The 22,780-nt window shown below is 43.4% G+C and overlaps 14 pseudogenes; all 14 read right to left on the minus strand.

The window, feature by feature from the left end:
* Positions 1 to 2: 2 nt before the first annotated feature.
* LOC130287947 (U2 spliceosomal RNA) lies at positions 3 to 267 on the minus strand (annotated as a pseudogene).
* A 1,460-nt stretch (positions 268 to 1,727) lies between these two features.
* On the minus strand, positions 1,728 to 1,991 carry LOC130288195 (U2 spliceosomal RNA; annotated as a pseudogene).
* Positions 1,992 to 3,458: 1,467 nt separating this feature from the next.
* LOC130286278 (U2 spliceosomal RNA) lies at positions 3,459 to 3,722 on the minus strand (annotated as a pseudogene).
* Positions 3,723 to 5,193: 1,471 nt separating this feature from the next.
* On the minus strand, positions 5,194 to 5,457 carry LOC130285600 (U2 spliceosomal RNA; annotated as a pseudogene).
* A 1,467-nt stretch (positions 5,458 to 6,924) lies between these two features.
* Positions 6,925 to 7,188, minus strand: LOC130286279 (U2 spliceosomal RNA; annotated as a pseudogene).
* A 1,468-nt stretch (positions 7,189 to 8,656) lies between these two features.
* On the minus strand, positions 8,657 to 8,920 carry LOC130286280 (U2 spliceosomal RNA; annotated as a pseudogene).
* Positions 8,921 to 10,394: 1,474 nt separating this feature from the next.
* LOC130286281 (U2 spliceosomal RNA) lies at positions 10,395 to 10,658 on the minus strand (annotated as a pseudogene).
* Positions 10,659 to 12,127: 1,469 nt separating this feature from the next.
* LOC130286282 (U2 spliceosomal RNA) lies at positions 12,128 to 12,391 on the minus strand (annotated as a pseudogene).
* A 1,468-nt stretch (positions 12,392 to 13,859) lies between these two features.
* On the minus strand, positions 13,860 to 14,123 carry LOC130285631 (U2 spliceosomal RNA; annotated as a pseudogene).
* Positions 14,124 to 15,590: 1,467 nt separating this feature from the next.
* LOC130289642 (U2 spliceosomal RNA) lies at positions 15,591 to 15,854 on the minus strand (annotated as a pseudogene).
* A 1,463-nt stretch (positions 15,855 to 17,317) lies between these two features.
* On the minus strand, positions 17,318 to 17,583 carry LOC130288288 (U2 spliceosomal RNA; annotated as a pseudogene).
* Positions 17,584 to 19,050: 1,467 nt separating this feature from the next.
* LOC130286283 (U2 spliceosomal RNA) lies at positions 19,051 to 19,314 on the minus strand (annotated as a pseudogene).
* A 1,463-nt stretch (positions 19,315 to 20,777) lies between these two features.
* On the minus strand, positions 20,778 to 21,041 carry LOC130286284 (U2 spliceosomal RNA; annotated as a pseudogene).
* A 1,471-nt stretch (positions 21,042 to 22,512) lies between these two features.
* LOC130286285 (U2 spliceosomal RNA) lies at positions 22,513 to 22,776 on the minus strand (annotated as a pseudogene).
* Positions 22,777 to 22,780: the final 4 nt, after the last annotated feature.

Genomic DNA, 22,780 nt, shown 5'->3' on the forward strand with positions numbered 1-22,780 from the left:
TGGGGTGGTGCACTGTTCACTACCCGAAGATACTGCCACATCGGGTCAATGCATAGGGCGACAGAAGCAAGCTTCCAAATCAGCTCCCTTTCTCAAAAATCCATTTAATTTATGGTCCCCAGATAGGGAACGTATGTATCAGTATGTGCTCACAAGTCACCCAAGTGCAAGTATTCACACAAAAAAAAAACGTGCCTCAGGATGCGATCTGTCGCAAGATCCTTTCTTTTTTTACACTTGATCTAAGCCAAAAGGCCTAGAGGGGATAACCGGGAAAGGGGTGGACCCAACCATGTCCCCTTCATGAGCACTCACATTACTCATAGGAATGGAAGGAAGGCTGGCAGCCAACCAGCCTCCCATACACTTTCTGGGTGGGTGGCAGTCAGCCACCCATACATACATACAGCACAGGCTAAACCCACATCATCACTTAAAAAAAGGACAGGCGACCATTGCACTCTGATGGAGCATTTAGCAATGCAATCCATAGCCTGGCTTTTGCCTGAACCCCCATCACTCCTCCTCTTGCATATAAGACAATATTTCAGATCTGCATATGAAAACAACACGCCTACCTTTGTTGCACATAGCTGCCTGCCTGTCTCTAGTTACCCCACTGGCTGTAGCTGCGTCCCTTCCGACATGGAATAACACCAACTGTAACGATAAACTGAAAATTAACAGTATAAACCTGCATCATTTTGGACTCTGGTATTTGCTGAATCCGGGTGACCTGACAATCGATGGTGGTGCCGCTGGTGATTCTGGCCTTCTTGGAATCTGTTGGGCCTATGTGTTAGCTCACACATCACTTGGGTATCCATGGTAACTACCACAACATGGTCATCTGCAGTTTACATCTAGCCCGTGGCATTGAATGGCATTTTAAAAGTGCTAAGGGTCCTGGTGCAATAATCCTCCCATGAGGATCAGCCTCAACGGCTTTGTAGATTGCACTCATGTCAGCAACTCCATATACATTTTTTTTTCTTCATGCTTCTTTCTTCATCCTTTTTTCTTTCTGTCATTCAGACTTTCATTCATTCGATCTCTCTCACTCACTTGCTTTAACTCATTTGTTCTCACTCACTCACTCACTCACTCAATCACTCACTCATTCACTCTCACTCACTCTCACTCTCTCACTCACTCGCTCACTAAGTCAGTCTCTCTCTCTCTCTCTCTTTTTCTTTTTATATATATTTTTTTCCGTCTTCTTCTTCTTCTTCTTCAGACCCTGTCATAGCACTAATGCCTTTCCAATACCACCAGCAGATGGAGACACTCCATTGCAACATTGGTTGTGAGCAGCAGTTTCTAAAAACAAATGCCTCATGGCGGATTTCCCATCCATCAATGGATGGTAAATTTTGTTTTTATCATTCACTGACCACAGAAACCAATGCATGGTCAAGCAACAGCAATGACACACCCTTGTGTATAGGCATGAGACCCTCATGTCATTTAACAGGATTCAGCACCACCCACAAGACAGCTACCTGTCATGTCATGTCAAACCTGCACAGGTGTGCTAGATTATTATTATTTAGTTTTATTTTATTTTTTTACACCAATCAGTGTGCAAACATGGTCATTAAAACGCTAAATGAATAGACGTTCATAAACCAGTCAGTGCAACTCATCATTTTGGTCTCCAATTCTCAAACTCAAATTCTCACCCACGGAGGATGAAATGAGAATCTTTCTTGTTTAACACTGGAATGGGGTGGTGCACTGTTCAGTACCCGAAGATACTGCCAAATCGGGTCAATGCATAGGGCGACAGAAGCAAGCTTCCAAATCAGCTCCCTTTCTCAAAAATCCATTTAATTTATGGTCCCCAGATAGGGAACGTATGTATCAGTATGTGCTCACAAGTCACCCAAGTGCAAGTATTCACACAAAAAAAAACGTGCCTCAGGATGCGATCTGTCGCAAGATCCTTTCTTTTTTTACACTTGATCTAAGCCAAAAGGCCTAGAGGGGATAACCGGGAAAGGGGTGGACCCAACCATGTCCCCTTCATGAGCACTCACATTACTCATAGGAATGGAAGGAAGGCTGGCAGCCAACCAGCCTCCCATACACTTTCTGGGTGGGTGGCAGTCAGCCACCCATACATACATACAGCACAGGCTAAACCCACATCATCACTTAAAAAAAGGACAGGCGACCATTGCACTCTGATGGAGCATTTAGCAATGCAATCCATAGCCTGGCTTTTGCCTGAACCCCCATCACTCCTCCTCTTGCATATAAGACAATATTTCAGATCTGCATATGAAAACAACACGCCTACCTTTGTTGCACATAGCTGCCTGCCTGTCTCTAGTTACCCCACTGGCTGTAGCTGCGTCCCTTCCGACATGGAATAACACCAACTGTAACGATGAACTGAAAATTAACAGTATAAACCTGCATCATTTTGGACTCTGGTATTTGCTGAATCCGGGTGACCTGACAATCGATGGTGGTGCCGCTGGTGATTCTGGCCTTCTTGGAATCTGTTGGGCCTATGTGTTAGCTCACACATCACTTGAGTATCCATGGTAACTACCACAACATGGTCATCTGCAGTTTACATCTAGCCCGTGGCATTGAATGGCATTTTAAAAGTGCAAAGGGTCCTGGTGCAATAATCCTCCCATGAGGATCAGCCTCAACGGCTTTGTAGATTGCACTCATGTCAGCAACTCCATATACATTTTTTTTTCTTCATGCTTCTTTCTTCATCCTTTTTTCTTTCTGTCATTCAGACTTTCATTCATTCGATCTCTCTCACTCACTTGCTTTAACTCATTTGTTCTCACTCACTCACTCACTCACTCAATCACTCACTCACTCATTCACTCTCACTCACTCTCACTCTCTCACTCACTCGCTCACTAAGTCAGTCTCTCTCTCTCTCTCTCTTTTTCTTTTTATATATATTTTTTTCCGTCTTCTTCTTCTTCTTCTTCTTCAGACCCTGTCATAGCACTAATGCCTTTCCAATACCACCAGCAGATGGAGACACTCCATTGCAACATTGGTTGTGAGCAGCAGTTTCTAAAAACAAATGCCTCATGGCGGATTTCCCATCCATCAATGGATGGTAAATTTTGTTTTTATCATTCACTGACCACAGAAACCAATGCATGGTCAAGCAACAGCAATGACACACCCTTGTGTATAGGCATGAGACCCTCATGTCATTTAACAGGATTCAGCACCACCCACAAGACAGCTACCTGTCATGTCATGTCAAACCTGCACAGGTGTGCTAGATTATTATTATTTAGTTTTATTTTATTTTTTTACACCAATCAGTGTGCAAACATGGTCATTAAAACGCTAAATGAATAGACGTTCATAAACCAGTCAGTGCAACTCATCATTTTGGTCTCCAATTCTCAAACTCAAATTCTCACCCACGGAGGATTAAATGAGAATCTTTCTTGTTTAACACTGGAATGGGGTGGTGCACTGTTCACTACCCGAAGATACTGCCACATCGGGTCAATGCATAGGGCGACAGAAGCAAGCTTCCAAATCAGCTCCCTTTCTCAAAAATCCATTTAATTTATGGTCCCCAGATAGGGAACGTATGTATCAGTATGTGCTCACAAGTCACCCAAGTGCAAGTATTCACACAAAAAAAAACGTGCCTCAGGATGCGATCTGTCGCAAGATCCTTTCTTTTTTTACACTTGATCTAAGCCAAAAGGCCTAGAGGGGATAACCGGGAAAGGGGTGGACCCAACCATGTCCCCTTCATGAGCACTCACATTACTCATAGGAATGGAAGGAAGGCTGGCAGCCAACCAGCCTCCCATACACTTTCTGGGTGGGTGGCAGTCAGCCACCCATACATACATACAGCACAGGCTAAACCCACATCATCACTTAAAAAAAGGACAGGCGACCATTGCACTCTGATGGAGCATTTAGCAATGCAATCCATAGCCTGGCTTTTGCCTGAACCCCCATCACTCCTCCTCTTGCATATAAGACAATATTTCAGATCTGCATATGAAAACAACACGCCTACCTTTGTTGCACATAGCTGCCTGCCTGTCTCTAGTTACCCCACTGGCTGTAGCTGCGTCCCTTCCGACATGGAATAACACCAACTGTAACGATAAACTGAAAATTAACAGTATAAACCTGCATCATTTTGGACTCTGGTATTTGCTGAATCCGGGTGACCTGACAATCGATGGTGGTGCCGCTGGTGATTCTGGCCTTCTTGGAATCTGTTGGGCCTATGTGTTAGCTCACACATCACTTGGGTATCCATGGTAACTACCACAACATGGTCATCTGCAGTTTACATCTAGCCCGTGGCATTGAATGGCATTTTAAAAGTGCAAAGGGTCCTGGTGCAATAATCCTCCCATGAGGATCAGCCTCAACGGCTTTGTAGATTGCACTCATGTCAGCAACTCCATATACATTTTTTTTTCTTCATGCTTCTTTCTTCATCCTTTTTTCTTTCTGTCATTCAGACTTTCATTCATTCGATCTCTCTCACTCACTTGCTTTAACTCATTTGTTCTCACTCACTCACTCACTCACTCACTCAATCACTCACTCACTCATTCACTCTCACTCACTCTCACTCTCTCACTCACTCGCTCACTAAGTCAGTCTCTCTCTCTCTCTCTCTTTTTCTTTTTATATATATTTTTTTCCGTCTTCTTCTTCTTCTTCTTCTTCAGACCCTGTCATAGCACTAATGCCTTTCCAATACCACCAGCAGATGGAGACACTCCATTGCAACATTGGTTGTGAGCAGCAGTTTCTAAAAACAAATGCCTCATGGCGGATTTCCCATCCATCAATGGATGGTAAATTTTGTTTTTATCATTCACTGACCACAGAAACCAATGCATGGTCAAGCAACAGCAATGACACACCCTTGTGTATAGGCATGAGACCCTCATGTCATTTAACAGGATTCAGCACCACCCACAAGACAGCTACCTGTCATGTCATGTCAAACCTGCACAGGTGTGCTAGATTATTATTATTTAGTTTTATTTTATTTTTTTACACCAATCAGTGTGCAAACATGGTCATTAAAACGCTAAATGAATAGACGTTCATAAACCAGTCAGTGCAACTCATCATTTTGGTCTCCAATTCTCAAACTCAAATTCTCACCCACGGAGGATTAAATGAGAATCTTTCTTGTTTAACACTGGAATGGGGTGGTGCACTGTTCACTACCCGAAGATACTGCCACATCGGGTCAATGCATAGGGCGACAGAAGCAAGCTTCCAAATCAGCTCCCTTTCTCAAAAATCCATTTAATTTATGGTCCCCAGATAGGGAACGTATGTATCAGTATGTGCTCACAAGTCACCCAAGTGCAAGTATTCACACAAAAAAAAATGTGCCTCAGGATGCGATCTGTCGCAAGATCCTTTCTTTTTTTACACTTGATCTAAGCCAAAAGGCCTAGAGGGGATAACCGGGAAAGGGGTGGACCCAACCATGTCCCCTTCATGAGCACTCACATTACTCATAGGAATGGAAGGAAGGCTGGCAGCCAACCAGCCTCCCATACACTTTCTGGGTGGGTGGCAGTCAGCCACCCATACATACATACAGCACAGGCTAAACCCACATCATCACTTAAAAAAAGGACAGGCGACCATTGCACTCTGATGGAGCATTTAGCAATGCAATCCATAGCCTGGCTTTTGCCTGAACCCCCATCACTCCTCCTCTTGCATATAAGACAATATTTCAGATCTGCATATGAAAACAACACGCCTACCTTTGTTGCACATAGCTGCCTGCCTGTCTCTAGTTACCCCACTGGCTGTAGCTGCGTCCCTTCCGACATGGAATAACACCAACTGTAACGATAAACTGAAAATTAACAGTATAAACCTGCATCATTTTGGACTCTGGTATTTGCTGAATCCGGGTGACCTGACAATCGATGGTGGTGCCGCTGGTGATTCTGGCCTTCTTGGAATCTGTTGGGCCTATGTGTTAGCTCACACATCACTTGGGTATCCATGGTAACTACCACAACATGGTCATCTGCAGTTTACATCTAGCCCGTGGCATTGAATGGCATTTTAAAAGTGCTAAGGGTCCTGGTGCAATAATCCTCCCATGAGGATCAGCCTCAACGGCTTTGTAGATTGCACTCATGTCAGCAACTCCATATACATTTTTTTTTCTCCATGCTTCTTTCTTCATCCTTTTTTCTTTCTGTCATTCAGACTTTCATTCATTCGATCTCTCTCACTCACTTGCTTTAACTCATTTGTTCTCACTCACTCACTCACTCAATCACTCACTCACTCATTCACTCTCACTCACTCTCACTCTCTCACTCACTCGCTCACTAAGTCAGTCTCTCTCTCTCTCTCTCTCTCTTTTTCTTTTTATATATATTTTTTTCCGTCTTCTTCTTCTTCTTCTTCTTCAGACCCTGTCATAGCACTAATGCCTTTCCAATACCACCAGCAGATGGAGACACTCCATTGCAACATTGGTTGTGAGCAGCAGTTTCTAAAAACAAATGCCTCATGGCGGATTTCCCATCCATCAATGGATGGTAAATTTTGTTTTTATCATTCACTGACCACAGAAACCAATGCATGGTCAAGCAACAGCAATGACACACCCTTGTGTATAGGCATGAGACCCTCATGTCATTTAACAGGATTCAGCACCACCCACAAGACAGCTACCTGTCATGTCATGTCAAACCTGCACAGGTGTGCTAGATTATTATTATTTAGTTTTATTTTATTTTTTTACACCAATCAGTGTGCAAACATGGTCATTAAAACGCTAAATGAATAGACGTTCATAAACCAGTCAGTGCAACTCATCATTTTGGTCTCCAATTCTCAAACTCAAATTCTCACCCACGGAGGATTAAATGAGAATCTTTCTTGTTTAACACTGGAATGGGGTGGTGCACTGTTCACTACCCGAAGATACTGCCACATCGGGTCAATGCATAGGGCGACAGAAGCAAGCTTCCAAATCAGCTCCCTTTCTCAAAAATCCATTTAATTTATGGTCCCCAGATAGGGAACGTATGTATCAGTATGTGCTCACAAGTCACCCAAGTGCAAGTATTCACACAAAAAAAAACGTGCCTCAGGATGCGATCTGTCGCAAGATCCTTTCTTTTTTTACACTTGATCTAAGCCAAAAGGCCTAGAGGGGATAACCGGGAAAGGGGTGGACCCAACCATGTCCCCTTCATGAGCACTCACATTACTCATAGGAATGGAAGGAAGGCTGGCAGCCAACCAGCCTCCCATACACTTTCTGGGTGGGTGGCAGTCAGCCACCCATACATACATACATACAGCACAGGCTAAACCCACATCATCACTTAAAAAAAGGACAGGCGACCATTGCACTCTGATGGAGCATTTAGCAATGCAATCCATAGCCTGGCTTTTGCCTGAACCCCCATCACTCCTCCTCTTGCATATAAGACAATATTTCAGATCTGCATATGAAAACAACACGCCTACCTTTGTTGCACATAGCTGCCTGCCTGTCTCTAGTTACCCCACTGGCTGTAGCTGCGTCCCTTCCGACATGGAATAACACCAACTGTAACGATAAACTGAAAATTAACAGTATAAACCTGCATCATTTTGGACTCTGGTATTTGCTGAATCCGGGTGACCTGACAATCGATGGTGGTGCCGCTGGTGATTCTGGCCTTCTTGGAATCTGTTGGGCCTATGTGTTAGCTCACACATCACTTGGGTATCCATGGTAACTACCACAACATGGTCATCTGCAGTTTACATCTAGCCCGTGGCATTGAATGGCATTTTAAAAGTGCGAAGGGTCCTGGTGCAATAATCCTCCCATGAGGATCAGCCTCAACGGCTTTGTAGATTGCACTCATGTCAGCAACTCCATATACATTTTTTTTTCTTCATGCTTCTTTCTTCATCCTTTTTTCTTTCTGTCATTCAGACTTTCATTCATTCGATCTCTCTCACTCACTTGCTTTAACTAATTTGTTCTCACTCACTCACTCACTCACTCAATCACTCACTCACTCATTCACTCTCACTCACTCTCACTCTCTCACTCACTCGCTCACTAAGTCAGTCTCTCTCTCTCTCTCTCTTTTTCTTTTTATATATATTTTTTTCCGTCTTCTTCTTCTTCTTCTTCAGACCCTGTCATAGCACTAATGCCTTTCCAATACCACCAGCAGATGGAGACACTCCATTGCAACATTGGTTGTGAGCAGCAGTTTCTAAAAACAAATGCCTCATGGCGGATTTCCCATCCATCAATGGATGGTAAATTTTGTTTTTATCATTCACTGACCACAGAAACCAATGCATGGTCAAGCAACAGCAATGACACACCCTTGTGTATAGGCATGAGACCCTCATGTCATTTAACAGGATTCAGCACCACCCACAAGACAGCTACCTGTCATGTCATGTCAAACCTGCACAGGTGTGCTATATTATTATTATTTAGTTTTATTTTATTTTTTTACACCAATCAGTGTGCAAACATGGTCATTAAAACGCTAAATGAATAGACGTTCATAAACCAGTCAGTGCAACTCATCATTTTGGTCTCCAATTCTCAAACTCAAATTCTCACCCACGGAGGATTAAATGAGAATCTTTCTTGTTTAACACTGGAATGGGGTGGTGCACTGTTCACTACCCGAAGATACTGCCACATCGGGTCAATGCATAGGGCGACAGAAGCAAGCTTCCAAATCAGCTCCCTTTCTCAAAAATCCATTTAATTTATGGTCCCCAGATAGGGAACGTATGTATCAGTATGTGCTCACAAGTCACCCAAGTGCAAGTATTCACACAAAAAAAAACGTGCCTCAGGATGCGATCTGTCGCAAGATCCTTTCTTTTTTTACACTTGATCTAAGCCAAAAGGCCTAGAGGGGATAACCGGGAAAGGGGTGGACCCAACCATGTCCCCTTCATGAGCACTCACATTACTCATAGGAATGGAAGGAAGGCTGGCAGCCAACCAGCCTCCCATACACTTTCTGGGTGGGTGGCAGTCAGCCACCCATACATACATACAGCACAGGCTAAACCCACATCATCACTTAAAAAAAGGACAGGCGACCATTGCACTCTGATGGAGCATTTAGCAATGCAATCCATAGCCTGGCTTTTGCCTGAACCCCCATCACTCCTCCTCTTGCATATAAGACAATATTTCAGATCTGCATATGAAAACAACACGCCTACCTTTGTTGCACATAGCTGCCTGCCTGTCTCTAGTTACCCCACTGGCTGTAGCTGCGTCCCTTCCGACATGGAATAACACCAACTGTAACGATAAACTGAAAATTAACAGTATAAACCTGCATCATTTTGGACTCTGGTATTTGCTGAATCCGGGTGACCTGACAATCGATGGTGGTGCCGCTGGTGATTCTGGCCTTCTTGGAATCTGTTGGGCCTATGTGTTAGCTCACACATCACTTGGGTATCCATGGTAACTACCACAACATGGTCATCTGCAGTTTACATCTAGCCCGTGGCATTGAATGGCATTTTAAAAGTGCAAAGGGTCCTGGTGCAATAATCCTCCCATGAGGATCAGCCTCAACGGCTTTGTAGATTGCACTCATGTCAGCAACTCCATATACATTTTTTTTTCTTCATGCTTCTTTCTTCATCCTTTTTTCTTTCTGTCATTCAGACTTTCATTCATTCGATCTCTCTCACTCACTTGCTTTAACTCATTTGTTCTCACTCACTCACTCACTCACTCACTCAATCACTCACTCACTCATTCACTCTCACTCACTCTCACTCTCTCACTCACTCGCTCACTAAGTCAGTCTCTCTCTCTCTCTCTCTTTTTCTTTTTATATATATTTTTTTCCGTCTTCTTCTTCTTCTTCTTCTTCTTCAGACCCTGTCATAGCACTAATGCCTTTCCAATACCACCAGCAGATGGAGACACTCCATTGCAACATTGGTTGTGAGCAGCAGTTTCTAAAAACAAATGCCTCATGGCGGATTTCCCATCCATCAATGGATGGTAAATTTTGTTTTTATCATTCACTGACCACAGAAACCAATGCATGGTCAAGCAACAGCAATGACACACCCTTGTGTATAGGCATGAGACCCTCATGTCATTTAACAGGATTCAGCACCACCCACAAGACAGCTACCTGTCATGTCATGTCAAACCTGCACAGGTGTGCTAGATTATTATTATTTAGTTTTATTTTATTTTTTTACACCAATCAGTGTGCAAACATGGTCATTAAAACGCTAAATGAATAGACGTTCATAAACCAGTCAGTGCAACTCATCATTTTGGTCTCCAATTCTCAAACTCAAATTCTCACCCACGGAGGATTAAATGAGAATCTTTCTTGTTTAACACTGGAATGGGGTGGTGCACTGTTCACTACCCGAAGATACTGCCACATCGGGTCAATGCATAGGGCGACAGAAGCAAGCTTCCAAATCAGCTCCCTTTCTCAAAAATCCATTTAATTTATGGTCCCCAGATAGGGAACGTATGTATCAGTATGTGCTCACAAGTCACCCAAGTGCAAGTATTCACACAAAAAAAAACGTGCCTCAGGATGCGATCTGTCGCAAGATCCTTTCTTTTTTTACACTTGATCTAAGCCAAAAGGCCTAGAGGGGATAACCGGGAAAGGGGTGGACCCAACCATGTCCCCTTCATGAGCACTCACATTACTCATAGGAATGGAAGGAAGGCTGGCAGCCAACCAGCCTCCCATACACTTTCTGGGTGGGTGGCAGTCAGCCACCCATACATACATACAGCACAGGCTAAACCCACATCATCACTTAAAAAAAGGACAGGCGACCATTGCACTCTGATGGAGCATTTAGCAATGCAATCCATAGCCTGGCTTTTGCCTGAACCCCCATCACTCCTCCTCTTGCATATAAGACAATATTTCAGATCTGCATATGAAAACAACACGCCTACCTTTGTTGCACATAGCTGCCTGCCTGTCTCTAGTTACCCCACTGGCTGTAGCTGCGTCCCTTCCGACATGGAATAACACCAACTGTAACGATAAACTGAAAATTAACAGTATAAACCTGCATCATTTTGGACTCTGGTATTTGCTGAATCCGGGTGACCTGACAATCGATGGTGGTGCCGCTGGTGATTCTGGCCTTCTTGGAATCTGTTGGGCCTATGTGTTAGCTCACACATCACTTGGGTATCCATGGTAACTACCACAACATGGTCATCTGCAGTTTACATCTAGCCCGTGGCATTGAATGGCATTTTAAAAGTGCTAAGGGTCCTGGTGCAATAATCCTCCCATGAGGATCAGCCTCAACGGCTTTGTAGATTGCACTCATGTCAGCAACTCCATATACATTTTTTTTTCTCCATGCTTCTTTCTTCATCCTTTTTTCTTTCTGTCATTCAGACTTTCATTCATTCGATCTCTCTCACTCACTTGCTTTAACTCATTTGTTCTCACTCACTCACTCACTCAATCACTCACTCACTCATTCACTCTCACTCACTCTCACTCTCTCACTCACTCGCTCACTAAGTCAGTCTCTCTCTCTCTCTCTCTCTCTCTTTTTCTTTTTATATATATTTTTTTCCGTCTTCTTCTTCTTCTTCTTCTTCAGACCCTGTCATAGCACTAATGCCTTTCCAATACCACCAGCAGATGGAGACACTCCATTGCAACATTGGTTGTGAGCAGCAGTTTCTAAAAACAAATGCCTCATGGCGGATTTCCCATCCATCAATGGATGGTAAATTTTGTTTTTATCATTCACTGACCACAGAAACCAATGCATGGTCAAGCAACAGCAATGACACACCCTTGTGTATAGGCATGAGACCCTCATGTCATTTAACAGGATTCAGCACCACCCACAAGACAGCTACCTGTCATGTCATGTCAAACCTGCACAGGTGTGCTAGATTATTATTATTTAGTTTTATTTTATTTTTTTACACCAATCAGTGTGCAAACATGGTCATTAAAACGCTAAATGAATAGACGTTCATAAACCAGTCAGTGCAACTCATCATTTTGGTCTCCAATTCTCAAACTCAAATTCTCACCCACGGAGGATTAAATGAGAATCTTTCTTGTTTAACACTGGAATGGGGTGGTGCACTGTTCACTACCCGAAGATACTGCCACATCGGGTCAATGCATAGGGCGACAGAAGCAAGCTTCCAAATCAGCTCCCTTTCTCAAAAATCCATTTAATTTATGGTCCCCAGATAGGGAACGTATGTATCAGTATGTGCTCACAAGTCACCCAAGTGCAAGTATTCACACAAAAAAAAACGTGCCTCAGGATGCGATCTGTCGCAAGATCCTTTCTTTTTTTACACTTGATCTAAGCCAAAAGGCCTAGAGGGGATAACCGGGAAAGGGGTGGACCCAACCATGTCCCCTTCATGAGCACTCACATTACTCATAGGAATGGAAGGAAGGCTGGCAGCCAACCAGCCTCCCATACACTTTCTGGGTGGGTGGCAGTCAGCCACCCATACATACATACAGCACAGGCTAAACCCACATCATCACTTAAAAAAAGGACAGGCGACCATTGCACTCTGATGGAGCATTTAGCAATGCAATCCATAGCCTGGCTTTTGCCTGAACCCCCATCACTCCTCCTCTTGCATATAAGACAATATTTCAGATCTGCATATGAAAACAACACGCCTACCTTTGTTGCACATAGCTGCCTGCCTGTCTCTAGTTACCCCACTGGCTGTAGCTGCGTCCCTTCCGACATGGAATAACACCAACTGTAACGATAAACTGAAAATTAACAGTATAAACCTGCATCATTTTGGACTCTGGTATTTGCTGAATCCGGGTGACCTGACAATCGATGGTGGTGCCGCTGGTGATTCTGGCCTTCTTGGAATCTGTTGGGCCTATGTGTTAGCTCACACATCACTTGGGTATCCATGGTAACTACCACAACATGGTCATCTGCAGTTTACATCTAGCCCGTGGCATTGAATGGCATTTTAAAAGTGCGAAGGGTCCTGGTGCAATAATCCTCCCATGAGGATCAGCCTCAACGGCTTTGTAGATTGCACTCATGTCAGCAACTCCATATACATTTTTTTTTCTTCATGCTTCTTTCTTCATCCTTTTTTCTTTCTGTCATTCAGACTTTCATTCATTCGATCTCTCTCACTCACTTGCTTTAACTCATTTGTTCTCACTCACTCACTCACTCACTCACTCAATCACTCACTCACTCATTCACTCTCACTCACTCTCACTCTCTCACTCACTCGCTCACTAAGTCAGTCTCTCTCTCTCTCTCTCTTTTTCTTTTTATATATATTTTTTTCCGTCTTCTTCTTCTTCTTCTTCAGACCCTGTCATAGCACTAATGCCTTTCCAATACCACCAGCAGATGGAGACACTCCATTGCAACATTGGTTGTGAGCAGCAGTTTCTAAAAACAAATGCCTCATGGCGGATTTCCCATCCATCAATGGATGGTAAATTTTGTTTTTATCATTCACTGACCACAGAAACCAATGCATGGTCAAGCAACAGCAATGACACACCCTTGTGTATAGGCATGAGACCCTCATGTCATTTAACAGGATTCAGCACCACCCACAAGACAGCTACCTGTCATGTCATGTCAAACCTGCACAGGTGTGCTATATTATTATTATTTAGTTTTATTTTATTTTTTTACACCAATCAGTGTGCAAACATGGTCATTAAAACGCTAAATGAATAGACGTTCATAAACCAGTCAGTGCAACTCATCATTTTGGTCTCCAATTCTCAAACTCAAATTCTCACCCACGGAGGATTAAATGAGAATCTTTCTTGTTTAACACTGGAATGGGGTGGTGCACTGTTCACTACCCGAAGATACTGCCACATCGGGTCAATGCATAGGGCGACAGAAGCAAGCTTCCAAATCAGCTCCCTTTCTCAAAAATCCATTTAATTTATGGTCCCCAGATAGGGAACGTATGTATCAGTATGTGCTCACAAGTCACAAAAGTGCAAGTATTCACACAAAAAAAAACGTGCCTCAGGATGCGATCTGTCGCAAGATCCTTTCTTTTTTTACACTTGATCTAAGCCAAAAGGCCTAGAGGGGATAACCGGGAAAGGGGTGGACCCAACCATGTCCCCTTCATGAGCACTCACATTACTCATAGGAATGGAAGGAAGGCTGGCAGCCAACCAGCCTTCCATACACTTTCTGGGTGGGTGGCAGTCAGCCACCCATACATACATACAGCACAGGCTAAACCCACATCATCACTTAAAAAAAGGACAGGCGACCATTGCACTCTGATGGAGCATTTAGCAATGCAATCCATAGCCTGGCTTTTGCCTGAACCCCCATCACTCCTCCTCTTGCATATAAGACAATATTTCAGATCTGCATATGAAAACAACACGCCTACCTTTGTTGCACATAGCTGCCTGTCTGTCTCTAGTTACCCCACTGGCTGTAGCTGCGTCCCTTCCGACATGGAATAACACCAACTGTAACGATAAACTGAAAATTAACAGTATAAACCTGCATCATTTTGGACTCTGGTATTTGCTGAATCCGGGTGACCTGACAATCGATGGTGGTGCCGCTGGTGATTCTGGCCTTCTTGGAATCTGTTGGGCCTATGTGTTAGCTCACACATCACTTGGGTATCCATGGTAACTACCACAACATGGTCATCTGCAGTTTACATCTAGCCCGTGGCATTGAATGGCATTTTAAAAGTGCGAAGGGTCCTGGTGCAATAATCCTCCCATGAGGATCAGCCTCAACGGCTTTGTAGATTGCACTCATGTCAGCAACTCCATATACATTTTTTTTTCTTCATGCTTCTTTCTTCATCCTTTTTTCTTTCTGTCATTCAGACTTTCATTCATTCGATCTCTCTCACTCACTTGCTTTAACTCATTTGTTCTCACTCACTCACTCACTCACTCAATCACTCACTCACTCATTCACTCTCACTCACTCTCACTCTCTCACTCACTCGCTCACTAAGTCAGTCTCTCTCTCTCTCTCTCTTTTTCTTTTTATATATATTTTTTTCCGTCTTCTTCTTCTTCTTCTTCTTCAGACCCTGTCATAGCACTAATGCCTTTCCAATACCACCAGCAGATGGAGACACTCCATTGCAACATTGGTTGTGAGCAGCAGTTTCTAAAAACAAATGCCTCATGGCGGATTTCCCATCCATCAATGGATGGTAAATTTTGTTTTTATCATTCACTGACCACAGAAACCAATGCATGGTCAAGCAACAGCAATGACACACCCTTGTGTATAGGCATGAGACCCTCATGTCATTTAACAGGATTCAGCACCACCCACAAGACAGCTACCTGTCATGTCATGTCAAACCTGCACAGGTGTGCTAGATTATTATTATTTAGTTTTATTTTATTTTTTTACACCAATCAGTGTGCAAACATGGTCATTAAAACGCTAAATGAATACACGTTCATAAACCAGTCAGTGCAACTCATCATTTTGGTCTCCAATTCTCAAACTCAAATTCTCACCCACGGAGGATTAAATGAGAATCTTTCTTGTTTAACACTGGAATGGGGTGGTGCACTGTTCACTACCCGAAGATACTGCCACATCGGGTCAATGCATAGGGCGACAGAAGCAAGCTTCCAAATCAGCTCCCTTTCTCAAACATCCATTTAATTTATGGTCCCCAGATAGGGAACGTATGTATCAGTATGTGCTCACAAGTCACCCAAGTGCAAGTATTCACACAAAAAAAAACGTGCCTCAGGATGCGATCTGTCGCAAGATCCTTTCTTTTTTTACACTTGATCTAAGCCAAAAGGCCTAGAGGGGATAACCGGGAAAGGGGTGGACCCAACCATGTCCCCTTCATGAGCACTCACATTACTCATAGGAATGGAAGGAAGGCTGGCAGCCAACCAGCCTCCCATACACTTTCTGGGTGGGTGGCAGTCAGCCACCCATACATACATACAGCACAGGCTAAACCCACATCATCACTTAAAAAAAGGACAGGCGACCATTGCACTCTGATGGAGCATTTAGCAATGCAATCCATAGCCTGGCTTTTGCCTGAACCCCCATCACTCCTCCTCTTGCATATAAGACAATATTTCAGATCTGCATATGAAAACAACACGCCTACCTTTGTTGCACATAGCTGCCTGCCTGTCTCTAGTTACCCCACTGGCTGTAGCTGCGTCCCTTCCGACATGGAATAACACCAACTGTAACGATAAACTGAAAATTAACAGTATAAACCTGCATCATTTTGGACTCTGGTATTTGCTGAATCCGGGTGACCTGACAATCGATGGTGGTGCCGCTGGTGATTCTGGCCTTCTTGGAATCTGTTGGGCCTATGTGTTAGCTCACACATCACTTGGGTATCCATGGTAACTACCACAACATGGTCATCTGCAGTTTACATCTAGCCCGTGGCATTGAATGGCATTTTAAAAGTGCTAAGGGTCCTGGTGCAATAATCCTCCCATGAGGATCAGCCTCAACGGCTTTGTAGATTGCACTCATGTCAGCAACTCCATATACATTTTTTTTTCTCCATGCTTCTTTCTTCATCCTTTTTTCTTTCTGTCATTCAGACTTTCATTCATTCGATCTCTCTCACTCACTTGCTTTAACTCATTTGTTCTCACTCACTCACTCACTCAATCACTCACTCACTCATTCACTCTCACTCACTCTCACTCTCTCACTCACTCGCTCACTAAGTCAGTCTCTCTCTCTCTCTCTCTTTTTCTTTTTATATATATTTTTTTCCGTCTTCTTCTTCTTCTTCTTCTTCAGACCCTGTCATAGCACTAATGCCTTTCCAATACCACCAGCAGATGGAGACACTCCATTGCAACATTGGTTGTGAGCAGCAGTTTCTAAAAACAAATGCCTCATGGCGGATTTCCCATCCATCAATGGATGGTAAATTTTGTTTTTATCATTCACTGACCACAGAAACCAATGCATGGTCAAGCAACAGCAATGACACACCCTTGTGTATAGGCATGAGACCCTCATGTCATTTAACAGGATTCAGCACCACCCACAAGACAGCTACCTGTCATGTCATGTCAAACCTGCACAGGTGTGCTAGATTATTATTATTTAGTTTTATTTTATTTTTTTACACCAATCAGTGTGCAAACATGGTCATTAAAACGCTAAATGAATAGACGTTCATAAACCAGTCAGTGCAACTCATCATTTTGGTCTCCAATTCTCAAACTCAAATTCTCACCCACGGAGGATTAAATGAGAATCTTTCTTGTTTAACACTGGAATGGGGTGGTGCACTGTTCACTACCCGAAGATACTGCCACATCGGGTCAATGCATAGGGCGACAGAAGCAAGCTTCCAAATCAGCTCCCTTTCTCAAAAATCCATTTAATTTATGGTCCCCAGATAGGGAACGTATGTATCAGTATGTGCTCACAAGTCACCCAAGTGCAAGTATTCACACAAAAAAAAAAACGTGCCTCAGGATGCGATCTGTCGCAAGATCCTTTCTTTTTTTACACTTGATCTAAGCCAAAAGGCCTAGAGGGGATAACCGGGAAAGGGGTGGACCCAACCATGTCCCCTTCATGAGCACTCACATTACTCATAGGAATGGAAGGAAGGCTGGCAGCCAACCAGCCTCCCATACACTTTCTGGGTGGGTGGCAGTCAGCCACCCATACATACATACAGCACAGGCTAAACCCACATCATCACTTAAAAAAAGGACAGGCGACCATTGCACTCTGATGGAGCATTTAGCAATGCAATCCATAGCCTGGCTTTTGCCTGAACCCCCATCACTCCTCCTCTTGCATATAAGACAATATTTCAGATCTGCATATGAAAACAACACACCTACCTTTGTTGCACATAGCTGCCTGCCTGTCTCTAGTTACCCCACTGGCTGTAGCTGCGTCCCTTCCGACATGGAATAACACCAACTGTAACGATAAACTGAAAATTAACAGTATAAACCTGCATCATTTTGGACTCTGGTATTTGCTGAATCCGGGTGACCTGACAATCGATGGTGGTGCCGCTGGTGATTCTGGCCTTCTTGGAATCTGTTGGGCCTATGTGTTAGCTCACACATCACTTGGGTATCCATGGTAACTACCACAACATGGTCATCTGCAGTTTACATCTAGCCCGTGGCATTGAATGGCATTTTAAAAGTGCGAAGGGTCCTGGTGCAATAATCCTCCCATGAGGATCAGCCTCAACGGCTTTGTAGATTGCACTCATGTCAGCAACTCCATATACATTTTTTTTTCTTCATGCTTCTTTCTTCATCCTTTTTTCTTTCTGTCATTCAGACTTTCATTCATTCGATCTCTCTCACTCACTTGCTTTAACTCATTTGTTCTCACTCACTCACTCACTCACTCAATCACTCACTCACTCATTCACTCTCACTCACTCTCACTCTCTCACTCACTCGCTCACTAAGTCAGTCTCTCTCTCTCTCTCTCTTTTTCTTTTTATATATATTTTTTTCCGTCTTCTTCTTCTTCTTCTTCTTCAGACCCTGTCATAGCACTAATGCCTTTCCAATACCACCAGCAGATGGAGACACTCCATTGCAACATTGGTTGTGAGCAGCAGTTTCTAAAAACAAATGCCTCATGGCGGATTTCCCATCCATCAATGGATGGTAAATTTTGTTTTTATCATTCACTGACCACAGAAACCAATGCATGGTCAAGCAACAGCAATGACACACCCTTGTGTATAGGCATGAGACCCTCATGTCATTTAACAGGATTCAGCACCACCCACAAGACAGCTACCTGTCATGTCATGTCAAACCTGCACAGGTGTGCTAGATTATTATTATTTAGTTTTATTTTATTTTTTTACACCAATCAGTGTGCAAACATGGTCATTAAAACGCTAAATGAATAGACGTTCATAAACCAGTCAGTGCAACTCATCATTTTGGTCTCCAATTCTCAAACTCAAATTCTCACCCACGGAGGATTAAATGAGAATCTTTCTTGTTTAACACTGGAATGGGGTGGTGCACTGTTCACTACCCGAAGATACTGCCACATCGGGTCAATGCATAGGGCGACAGAAGCAAGCTTCCAAATCAGCTCCCTTTCTCAAAAATCCATTTAATTTATGGTCCCCAGATAGGGAACGTATGTATCAGTATGTGCTCACAAGTCACCCAAGTGCAAGTATTCACACAAAAAAAAACGTGCCTCAGGATGCGATCTGTCGCAAGATCCTTTCTTTTTTTACACTTGATCTAAGCCAAAAGGCCTAGAGGGGATAACCGGGAAAGGGGTGGACCCAACCATGTCCCCTTCATGAGCACTCACATTACTCATAGGAATGGAAGGAAGGCTGGCAGCCAACCAGCCTCCCATACACTTTCTGGGTGGGTGGCAGTCAGCCACCCATACATACATACAGCACAGGCTAAACCCACATCATCACTTAAAAAAAGGACAGGCGACCATTGCACTCTGATGGAGCATTTAGCAATGCAATCCATAGCCTGGCTTTTGCCTGAACCCCCATCACTCCTCCTCTTGCATATAAGACAATATTTCAGATCTGCATATGAAAACAACACGCCTACCTTTGTTGCACATAGCTGCCTGCCTGTCTCTAGTTACCCCACTGGCTGTAGCTGCGTCCCTTCCGACATGGAATAACACCAACTGTAACGATAAACTGAAAATTAACAGTATAAACCTGCATCATTTTGGACTCTGGTATTTGCTGAATCCGGGTGACCTGACAATCGATGGTGGTGCCGCTGGTGATTCTGGCCTTCTTGGAATCTGTTGGGCCTATGTGTTAGCTCACACATCACTTGGGTATCCATGGTAACTACCACAACATGGTCATCTGCAGTTTACATCTAGCCCGTGGCATTGAATGGCATTTTAAAAGTGCTAAGGGTCCTGGTGCAATAATCCTCCCATGAGGATCAGCCTCAACGGCTTTGTAGATTGCACTCATGTCAGCAAATCCATATACATTTTTTTTTCTCCATGCTTCTTTCTTCATCCTTTTTTCTTTCTGTCATTCAGACTTTCATTCATTCGATCTCTCTCACTCACTTGCTTTAACTCATTTGTTCTCACTCACTCACTCACTCAATCACTCACTCACTCATTCACTCTCACTCACTCTCACTCTCTCACTCACTCGCTCACTAAGTCAGTCTCTCTCTCTCTCTCTCTTTTTCTTTTTATATATATTTTTTTCCGTCTTCTTCTTCTTCTTCTTCTTCAGACCCTGTCATAGCACTAATGCCTTTCCAATACCACCAGCAGATGGAGACACTCCATTGCAACATTGGTTGTGAGCAGCAGTTTCTAAAAACAAATGCCTCATGGCGGATTTCCCATCCATCAATGGATGGTAAATTTTGTTTTTATCATTCACTGACCACAGAAACCAATGAATGGTCAAGCAACAGCAATGACACACCCTTGTGTATAGGCATGAGACCCTCATGTCATTTAACAGGATTCAGCACCACCCACAAGACAGCTACCTGTCATGTCATGTCAAACCTGCACAGGTGTGCTAGATTATTATTATTTAGTTTTATTTTATTTTTTTACACCAATCAGTGTGCAAACATGGTCATTAAAACGCTAAATGAATAGACGTACATAAACCAGTCAGTGCAACTCATCATTTTGGTCTCCAATTCTCAAACTCAAATTCTCACCCACGGAGGATTAAATGAGAATCTTTCTTGTTTAACACTGGAATGGGGTGGTGCACTGTTCACTACCCGAAGATACTGCCACATCGGGTCAATGCATAGGGCGACAGAAGCAAGCTTCCAAATCAGCTCCCTTTCTCAAAAATCCATTTAATTTATGGTCCCCAGATAGGGAACGTATGTATCAGTATGTGCTCACAAGTCACCCAAGTGCAAGTATTCACACAAAAAAAAACGTGCCTCAGGATGCGATCTGTCGCAAGATCCTTTCTTTTTTTACACTTGATCTAAGCCAAAAGGCCTAGAGGGGATAACCGGGAAAGGGGTGGACCCAACCATGTCCCCTTCATGAGCACTCACATTACTCATAGGAATGGAAGGAAGGCTGGCAGCCAACCAGCCTCCCATACACTTTCTGGGTGGGTGGCAGTCAGCCACCCATACATACATACAGCACAGGCTAAACCCACATCATCACTTAAAAAAAGGACAGGCGACCATTGCACTCTGATGGAGCATTTAGCAATGCAATCCATAGCCTGGCTTTTGCCTGAACCCCCATCACTCCTCCTCTTGCATATAAGACAATATTTCAGATCTGCATATGAAAACAACACGCCTACCTTTGTTGCACATAGCTGCCTGCCTGTCTCTAGTTACCCCACTGGCTGTAGCTGCGTCCCTTCCGACATGGAATAACACCAACTGTAACGATAAACTGAAAATTAACAGTATAAACCTGCATCATTTTGGACTCTGGTATTTGCTGAATCCGAGTGACCTGACAATCGATGGTGGTGCCGCTGGTGATTCTGGCCTTCTTGGAATCTGTTGGGCCTATGTGTTAGCTCACACATCACTTGGGTATCCATGGTAACTACCACAACATGGTCATCTGCAGTTTACATCTAGCCCGTGGCATTGAATGGCATTTTAAAAGTGCTAAGGGTCCTGGTGCAATAATCCTCCCATGAGGATCAGCCTCAACGGCTTTGTAGATTGCACTCATGTCAGCAACTCCATATACATTTTTTTTTCTTCATGCTTCTTTCTTCATCCTTTTTTCTTTCTGTCATTCAGACTTTCATTCATTCGATCTCTCTCACTCACTTGCTTTAACTCATTTGTTCTCACTCACTCACTCACTCACTCACTCAATCACTCACTCACTCATTCACTCTCACTCACTCTCACTCTCTCACTCACTCGCTCACTAAGTCAGTCTCTCTCTCTCTCTCTCTTTTTCTTTTTATATATATTTTTTTCCGTCTTCTTCTTCTTCTTCTTCTTCAGACCCTGTCATAGCACTAATGCCTTTCCAATACCACCAGCAGATGGAGACACTCCATTGCAACATTGGTTGTGAGCAGCAGTTTCTAAAAACAAATGCCTCATGGCGGATTTCCCATCCATCAATGGATGGTAAATTTTGTTTTTATCATTCACTGACCACAGAAACCAATGCATGGTCAAGCAACAGCAATGACACACCCTTGTGTATAGGCATGAGACCCTCATGTCATTTAACAGGATTCAGCACCACCCACAAGACAGCTACCTGTCATGTCATGTCAAACCTGCACAGGTGTGCTAGATTATTATTATTTAGTTTTATTTTATTTTTTTACACCAATCAGTGTGCAAACATGGTCATTAAAACGCTAAATGAATAGACGTTCATAAACCAGTCAGTGCAACTCATCATTTTGGTCTCCAATTCTCAAACTCAAATTCTCACCCACGGAGGATTAAATGAGAATCTTTCTTGTTTAACACTGGAATGGGGTGGTGCACTGTTCACTACCCGAAGATACTGCCACATCGGGTCAATGCATAGGGCGACAGAAGCAAGCTTCCAAATCAGCTCCCTTTCTCAAAAATCCATTTAATTTATGGTCCCCAGATAGGGAACGTATGTATCAGTATGTGCTCACAAGTCACCCAAGTGCAAGTATTCACACAAAAAAAAACGTGCCTCAGGATGCGATCTGTCGCAAGATCCTTTCTTTTTTTACACTTGATCTAAGCCAAAAGGCCTAGAGGGGATAACC

Source organism: Hyla sarda, chromosome 8, assembly GCF_029499605.1.
Source record: "Hyla sarda isolate aHylSar1 chromosome 8, aHylSar1.hap1, whole genome shotgun sequence".
NCBI classification, from domain to species: domain Eukaryota; kingdom Metazoa; phylum Chordata; class Amphibia; order Anura; family Hylidae; genus Hyla; species Hyla sarda.